The sequence below is a fragment of the Drosophila serrata genome, unplaced genomic scaffold (genome assembly GCF_035046125.1).
Source record: "Drosophila serrata isolate PLE 108 unplaced genomic scaffold, ASM3504612v1 contig_240, whole genome shotgun sequence".
Classification (NCBI taxonomy): Eukaryota; Metazoa; Arthropoda; class Insecta; order Diptera; family Drosophilidae; genus Drosophila; species Drosophila serrata.
The window spans coordinates 8962029-8971353 of record NW_028257138.1 but is presented as its reverse complement, the minus strand read 5'-3'; positions in this window follow the sequence as shown (position 1 = coordinate 8971353).

Genomic DNA, 9325 nt, shown 5'->3' with positions numbered 1-9325 from the left:
AAGAAGGTGTAATGAATTTAATTGAAAAGTTCGTATATGAGCGTCATGTTGGGGAAATGTCCGGCAATTGTTCGAAGGCCCCCAAATGAATAATGGAAAATTGCGGGCACGCGCCGCAAAATGACGCTCTGGGCCACAAATCGCGCTAAATAGGCCGCTGGGAGAGATTTCCCAATTTCCTTTTTGTTTTTTGGTTACAAAAGTGGTCATAAAACAGTTCAATAATAATTGCTTATATGGTTATATTTGAACTAAAACAAAACATACAATTCCGGTTGTTGTTCCGTAATTAATTAGCCGACAGACCGATGACAGTTACATGTGCCGATCAACCCGGCCAGCAGCCAAAGAGTCCTTCGACGCCGATGTAGATACCGATATGGATAGGGACTCCAAGCTCCGCTCGTGTGTTAGATAAATGTCCTGGCAGATAGTTCCCACGAGTGCCGTTTAGCATGTGCGATAAATGGGGACACTCGGGCCCATTGGCTGGGCCAAAATACATTTGTGTTAATAATAGACATTGGCAGTGTCATTTTTCATACACCCACCCGAAGTGAGGAGGAGGGCGGAGAGGCCACAATTGTCTTGCCTGGAAGGTAAACAAATGGCGGCACAGGATAGCTGAAAAATTGAGCCATGAAGCGGCGCTACAAGTTCACAGACTCGCAGCCACCTAAATTATGGTTAGATAAATTATACGATTTATTGGCATCACAGCACTCGCCCGAATATTTATGCCAGCTAATCTATAAAATAAAAGAAAACATAACTCAAGTGAATGCAGAGGTAGTACATAGATAACTCATAAAGGTTTCACGAAAATAAATAAAATAACATGCCGATATTTAAGTTTCAAATCTAAATGCTTTAATTTCCATTAAAACAAGCGAATTTCCCTCCAACAAGTGGCCAATTAGTCCAGTTGCTGTTTATTCATACAAGTATCTATATGCATGTTATGTACCTGTGCACCTGCACACAGGTAATTGAAAGTCATCATCTCTGGCTTCTCTATATAGAGGAATGCTACGAAAATAAAGCCAACTCTCGTGGAGACCAGACATAAATTCAGCCATAAAAGAGCATTTAAGATAAGCTTGCATTTATGGTCGTTAAAATTCAAAATGCCATTTAACCGGAGCCGAAAAAAGAAATAATAGCAAGGCGGGGGGAGCGAAGGAGAAGCCAGAAACCAGCACGACATCGCAAGAGGTGATGCATAAAGCCAACTTGCAACGGATGCGGCAAGTAAAAAACGCGAGCCATTTACCTAATACGCTAAATATTCAGAGCCACATTGGATCCAGGACCAGGTTCGGTTCGAGGATTGGCTCTTGTGGCTTCCCCAGACATTTCTCCCCTAGCATTTTATGTGCCCAACCCACTCACAAACACAATCGCATGCCGGCAAGCTTTACGCTGCCAGTGATAGCAGTTTAGCGTCGTTGATGTTAATTTTTGTAGCCTCTACCAAGAGGTAGAGGGGACTTTGGCAGGTGGAAATCCTCACCAGAGCCACACATTGCACAAACATCGTCATCAGGCTCGAATCTGCTGACTTTTCGCTCCGCGCTACGCTCGATTGAGTGCACAATTTCATTAACCATATGTACTATATATATGGTATGTGGCCTCCAAAGGGGGGTCACAGGTATCCAGGATCCAGGATCCAGGATCCAGGAACCGGGAAACCGGGAATCCGAGAATCCGGGGCCAATGCAGTTAGCTGGGTGTCGACAGCTGTGAGATGTGACCCGTCACTCGAGGCATTTCAGTCATTCCCTCACAGGATATACCACACTTTGCTGGTAAATAGGGCAAAGTGATTTAACCAGCAATGTTTGCAGGTGACTTAAGGTTATGAAAAACCAAATATGCATCATTTCGTAAAAATTAAAATCTCTAAAATATCATGTAAAATAGACTACTGGTTTTGCTATTCCTTGCCAAACAATTGTTAGTTACAGAAACCATTTTCTTGTGCATTTTAAAGTACTTAGGTTTGTGGGTATCTTTAGTATTTAATTTAACTCTTTTGAAATAAATGTATGTATTTCATTAAACAAAGTTTATGTTGCTTCCAAATATATAGAGTTACATTTTGAATTCAGTTACTCGCTAAAAAGAAATCCAACTGCATAATGAGGCCAGCCAAAGATTGACATATTTTTTTGCGGCCTCTGCGGTCATGTTGCGGAATCGTCTGGTAATTAGTTTCCAGGTCCCGGATCCGGGTTCGGGAGTGGGTTCGATGACCCCTCGACCTGTCACTCACTTGACTAGACCCAGACGAACAAAAACTTTTGTCGCCGCCCGACTGGGCCGTGTGGATAGCCCACAAAAGTATGCCACACACACACACACTCTCTGAATGCCTTTGAAGTGCTCTTGCTCCTCTGTGAATGCGAATGTGAATGTAAATGTGAATGTGAGTGCGTTATTCATGCCGGCAATGACTATGGTGTTTTGTGGCTTTTGGCATGCCACAAAAGTTATGCACTTTGCAAATTTATGCTCTGGGCCAAGCGACTGGTCTTCTTTAAATGCACTTTTTGGCAGGCCAAAGTTGCCGGCAATTGAAAAGTTGACTTGGCCAGGGCCAATAACTTTTTAAACGCCTTGGCAGGCGCAATTTCGGTTTTGGAAGTCTTCAAAGTACATGTGTCCAAAATAAATAATCTTGGGGCCCCCGGCTCAATTGTCTGTGCCAGTTCTCCCATTGCTCTCCACAGTGTGTGTGTGTGTGTGAATCAACACCATTTGTCGTTTGTCAAGTGACAATTGAATGCAATGACTTTTGCCAAATTGATTCCCCGACAACCGAGCGTTCCTTCAGCAGCAGGAGGATCAGGAAAGGCTACAGCAACATCCACATCAGGAGCAGTCAAGGCGACAATGAATTCCGACTATCGAATGCAGGACACTCCTCGTTTGGGAAAGGTTCCTTCCAGATGCGAGTATTTATATGTGTCGTCTGGAGATGCTGGTCGCATCTGTGTGAATGGGTTTCGTTTCATTTCATCGCAGTGGGTTTCGTTTCGTTCGCTTAGCCTTCACTTCCAGCGAAATAAATGGCATATTAAGTATACGCTCAGTGGCACCTGCGACTTGGCGCCAAGCAAACACAGAATGCGCATCGTCGTCATGCTAAATGTATACATATAGAGATGCAAAATGGATAATCATATTAAAAGAAAATGGATTACCGGATCTAAAATGGAACAAAATTCAAGGAAGTTAAATGGATATAAATATTCAGGGAAAGTAATGTTACATGATATACTGGGAGGGGTGTAAAGTATCTATAAATAAAACTGGCAGTTAGTGAAAGTTATCAGTTTAACATTTAATAGCTTTGATATTTAAAGAGCTCAAAATCTACCTCATTGCCCTTTTATGCATTCATTAACGTGAAGAAACTGCATTATATTTTCCCCTCTTTTTAATGTCTTAAATCATCAACTAAGAAAGTATCTTAATTTGCATTTTCTTGGCTCCGCATTTACATACATACATATATATGCACTTCAAACTTTCGTAATGAAGTTAAAGAATCTCAGGGAGAGCCAGGAAGTAACCAGGAAGTTACAATTGTCTATCCTTTGCCCAGATACTTGAGAGTTAGTTTACCATAACCATTTCATTAGGGGCATATCATGTGGCCATTGAAGGTTTGGCCAGGACCTCGGCAAACACCTCAAGATTTTCGAATCATCACTGGCAGCTGAAATGGCAAGCAAGCTGCAAGAGCCTTAAAATTCATCAAGTTGCGACCTTCAAGCAGTCACTTGGCAGTTGCCAACTCGTCATTACGGGTCGCATAAATATTTACAAGGTACACAGAACCTACACACGATTTTGCAAGTACACTCAAAAGGAATAGTTGAATATTTAATAAAATATAAATTAGATAATTAAATCTTCCTCAAACACAAACGAGTTGAAATTAGTTTAAGAAACTTTTAGATAACTTGATATTCAAAGCACAATACCTTCAAGTTGACTTAAAATTTATATAATTATTTGTGTACGTATTTCTTCGAGTGTATTACTAGTGGGGGGATTTGCCTAAAGGAAAATGCAGCCCAGGGGGGGTGGCAGGCAGTCACGTGGGCTCATAAATTGAGCTAGCTGCAAGGCGTTTGGGCGAAACACAAATACGAGTGCAAACATGGCCTGACATCGACACTGACGTCTCAACGGTTGGCTGACGTTTCCCACTCACGGGAGATTTCCCTTCTTCACTCCCAAGAGATTTTCCCGCTTTCCCAGACTTTCTCCCCCCTCCAGTTGTTTAATCGCGTTAATTGCGAGCAGCTTGTTACCTTGGCCAACTACGAAAATTCAACTCTGCTTAATTGCCGTGCATTGGCTGAGTGGAAAAGTTCGGGCCGAGTCGACTGTCTATTTTCGGCAGCATCTTAAGTCGTAATTGGTGGCGTAATTTTCATCAACTTCTTGACTTTGTCGCGGTTTTTAATTGCACATGTGCTGGTCCTCGGAAAAGTCACGAGTTATTAATTAATTTCTTGCGGTCTATAAAAGCGGGCGAAGGCGAAGTTGGCTTGGACTCGGGGATTGACATAAATTATTTAAATCGAAATTATTCTCTGTTTACTTTCCATTACTTGGCCTTCAGCTTTAAGTGGCCTGAATGGCAGAGCACTGAAAGAAATATCCTTAAGACTTGAAAAATTAGCATAGTTGTACAAAAAGTAATGAATATTATATTCCTCAGAAGCAAATTTTTGGCTTAACTAGGATAAGTACTTAGGAAAGGATTTGATATATAAATAATATATCGAAATTCTTGTTTTAAATTCATTGTCCTTCATTCAGATGTCTCTCAGTGCTGCAGCTTGACTTGGAGTTTAAGTTTGAGCTCAAGTGGCCGCGACATTAACGACAGTTGACAGGCACCAGGAACAGGAGCTGAGCTACCCGTCCCCAGCCCCTCATTACCTTCATCCTGCCTGCGGCTCAAGGACCAGCCACACTCACTTTCCCAGTCTCAGTCTCAGGCCAATGGCAAACCACGTCCACTTATTGTTAATCCTCGGCGGCCTAATGTTCAAATGTTGGAAAATTGAGCCGACAGCCACGGCTGGCTGGCAAAAGTGAAAATAAAGCAAAGCAAAACAGGGAAAAACAGAACACGTCAGAGGGAAAAAAAGAACGCAACTTTTGAGTGATGCTTGCAGGACGATAAGCACCACGAGCTAACCAGATCCCGAAGCCGCATCGGTGGTGCGATGTCCTGGAAAAGGATTTTCCAACGGTTCACCATACTGCAAGTAATGGGAATTTAAAGACAATAACAGGTGTTTTTTAAAATAATAAATTGTTAGTTATTATAGAGAGTATTAACCGAGTTTTAAATATAACGTTTTTCAGATTAAATATTTAAAAAATGCATGCTATAAAGTAAACATTCCAGCATCAACTTAAATCTAACAAATACTTCCAATTATTTATACAATTTATACCAAAGCAATACTTCTTTTAAAAAGTTTTCCTTTCAAATAGTTACTTTCCCTTTAAAGCTCTTCCTTCTGCTGATCAAAATCCTTGTTACACAGTGTTATTAGAGAAAGTAAATGAGGCTCAGTTGGATGGTTAGCTGTGGGGTTTAGTGGGGTTGGAGGTCCCGGGGTCAGGCTCTCGCCTTCGCTTGCGCCGCTTCGTCCAGGACAAGAGCGCACAAAAGTTTGTTTGTTCATTTGATGGTAATTATTGTAAATGGCAAGCAGCGGCCCAGGTGGAAGTGGCAGTGGAAGTTTTGTCGGCTCTTTTGATAAAAATGGAAGCCAGAAACGGGTCCCCAAGGTCCACGGGGCATGGACGGCACGAAGGAGCATTGAGAGCGAAAGCGCTTTGGGCGCTGATTGAGCAACCAAATAAATGCGCCAAACTTTGACAATGGCTGATGTTGTTGATAATAGCATAAGGATGATGTCCCGCTTCCACCCGCCGCTCCTGTTGCCGGATGCCGCCGATGATGGTAATGATGATGACGATGATGCTCCCTCCTCCTCCGCCGGTCGGTGTTTATGGCCGGAGCGTAGCTAAAGCTGATCTGAGCTGAGGTGTCCTGGGTGTGTTGTGCTGTGCCCAGCGGCCAAAATGTGAAAAGTTGTCGCGCCACCAACTAGTTAATGGCATTTGTGTGTTGCCAGCATCCCAGCGGAGTCTGCAGCGTTTTGCTATCCCTGTCTGTCTTAGGTTCTGCAGCATTTGATTTTTATATCAGTGCATTAATGAAAAATCAAATAAAATCAAATACAAAAGCTGAAGTTTCATTAGAAAAAGTACTATTAAAAATTCAAGTTCGAACATTAAAGCTCTTGGAAAATACAAGAAAATGCTTTCCTTCTGATACAAACTCATCCTCCTGAATGTCCAGTTTAATTAGATTATTTCACGTAAAGTGGAAAAGCCTTGACAATGTCTTGAGCGTATGTGAAGAGAAAATGCAATAATAATGACATAATTTAATAAGCAAATAAATTAATAGATTGACCACACAAAACACACACAACAGCATACATCCTCCCCGAGCTCCTTGGGAAATTGCCATTGATTGGTCCCCAGCCAGGAAAAAAGGAAATATTTTTCTAATTTTGCGAACATGCCCCAAGCAAAACACAAACAGACAACAACCTTTTCCAAGAGGAAAGGAAAAGAGAGAGGGATGAGCGGAGTACATATGCAAAGTAAGAAGCTGGAAAATCATGTTAGCATCTCACATTATGACCAAGGCACAAGATGAATGGAAAACTCATTCAATTTTCGTTTGGCAAAATAAGAGAGTAAAGAGAATCTTTCACTGGACATTATAATTTTATAAGAAAATTGCAATGTACTTTGCTTGGCCATAAAGGAGAATGGCATATATCGACTCTGCCAAAGGTAGGCCAAAAAGGGGTTAACAGGATGAGCAGGGAAAATGGCAGGCAGACTTCTGAAATGGAAAATCAGCAGGAATCGGCGGGGTTGATGTGTGTGTGCTTCCAGTGTCAGTTTTATGGTTTTATATTCTCATTTCCGCCGCCCTCAACCATAAATGGAACATACGACTTCCGCCAAAAATATTCGACTAAATGCAAAGCCCACTTTGAAGGTGAAATGAAAGTTTCAGCGGTCATTGCATTGCAGTTTTCCTACCAACTCCCACTACCGAATTTGGTAGAATTGTCAGCTAAGCTTAGAAGAGTTTTCCAAAAAGTCAGACACATCATTTTGGCTTAACCAGTAAATGCTTCAGCGAAATGCGTATATGTTCAGGTATCTCGCTTTTTCTCCTTTCGGGGTTTCAACTGCATTGTTGACCGCTTTCATTTTCCGAGCTATTGGCTTTTGTGGGGATTTCTTTTCAGTTTCTTTTCCTTTTTTTGGTAATTTTTCCCCTCTTTTTTAAGAGGTCAGACACCGAGACTAGTTAATGCTAAGAGCATCATAATGAGTTTGCACTTCGGTGAGTCTTAGTGGATAAATGTAACCAACTGAATAAATCCTATTAATGATGCATATAAAAAACTACAACTAGTCTGTATAATTTTATTTATTTTATGCAACTGACATGTACATAAAAAACGGAATAAATTGGCGGCTAATTAGTTGTCGGATTATCAAACTTGTTAGACATATTTGCGCAAATTGAAAATTAGTCAGATAAACAAATTTTTAATGGTTAAACTATTTAAGTCATAAACGAGTGAAAAGTGTGAAGATTTAAATACATTTGAAATTTTAGGTAAAATATAATTACAAACTGTACAATAATTATTTAAGCTCCAAAGACTATACAAAAAAGTGTCACAAATCATGCGGAATAATTACTGGAATTATTGAAGCTAAAGATAATTATAAAATTATCTATGTTAATCCGTGTGAGTTATATAAAATAAATTGCCTTAAATACAATGATTATTTTTTCACACCTGAGAGGGGAGTCCTTGTTTTTTGTTCAGCATTTTTAGTGGACAGACCCCATTCCCTACCACTATCCAAGTGGAAAAGGGCAAGTTTTTAATCTGATAAACATCGCCCAGCAGCCCGAACACGAAATTAAATTAAAACTTTTTTCCCTGCTTTTTCGGGGACGCAAACAGAGAGAAATCGAATTGGTCAGGGGAATGGCTAAGGGGGGAAGCCCCAGCCAGTTGGAGTTCAAATCCGAATCCGAATTCGAGTCCGGGAAGCAAATAAATGTATTAAATCAATACAAGTTACCAGAAAAGAGGAGCGGACTTGGGATGAAGGACTCGCCGAATCAAAAGTGATAAATCTAAACTGGACGTGTGCGTGTGTGTGAGAGGATGAGGGTGGAATGAGGATGAGGTTGACTCCGAGTGTGCCCAACACTTACAGAAATTGAAAACGGAGAAAGGCAGCCGAAAGGAATCCGGTGTACTTCGGGCTTCAGGATTGCTCCTTTGAGCTGCCGAAACTATAAATTTTATTTCCGTTGAGGGGCTGCCAATACGAATGACACTTTAATTTAAATTCGCTCAAACGCAATTGCTAGCCACGCACCAGCCAGTGACAATCAAAGGGAGTCACCATCCACCAGCCACCAGTCGCCACCAATGCCACCCTGTCCACATCCGCACCCGGTTTTCGGGGCTCCTTCCATTGAGCAAGTTGTCAAATTGTTTGAATTTATTTATTGACTTGGTGGAGCGGCATTTGCATTCCAGTTGAGAGACTTTTGACTCACTGCCTCAATGGAGCCTCTTGCAATGCCAGCGGCAAACGGAAGCTCACGCTCCCTGGCTCCTTTTCAGTGTCCTTTTCCTCTTTTTGGGTCCCCCTCCTATCGCTGGGTGTGGATAATGAAAGTCGCAGGACTGCAGCTGATCCAGCTGGGTAAGGGGATAATGGCCAGAATTGTTTGGAAGTTACAGTGGTTCAAGAACCACAGTAGATAAATTATACACTTTAATCTTTATGATTCAAAATTGTAAGATAAAAAAAAATACATAAATGAATCGTAAAAGGGACTAATCATATACCATTTTATTTAAATTACTTCATTATTTAATTTAATTATGTTTATAAGAATATTTTAAAAGCAAATTTCTCCTAATAAAGTTGTAAATTTAACTTAAATAGAGCTTAAATTCGCCTTAAAAAGCAACTCGAAAATCTGCCCTAAGCATGCAAAAATGATAGCATACTTTTGTGCGTTCACCACAAAGTATCGCAAACAGATTTCCCAGCGATTTTCCACTGTATTGAGTGGCAAGCGGAAAAGCGTACACAGAAACAAACAAAAAAAAGAAAGGGTATGGGTACGTGTGTAATCATTTATATGAAGGCA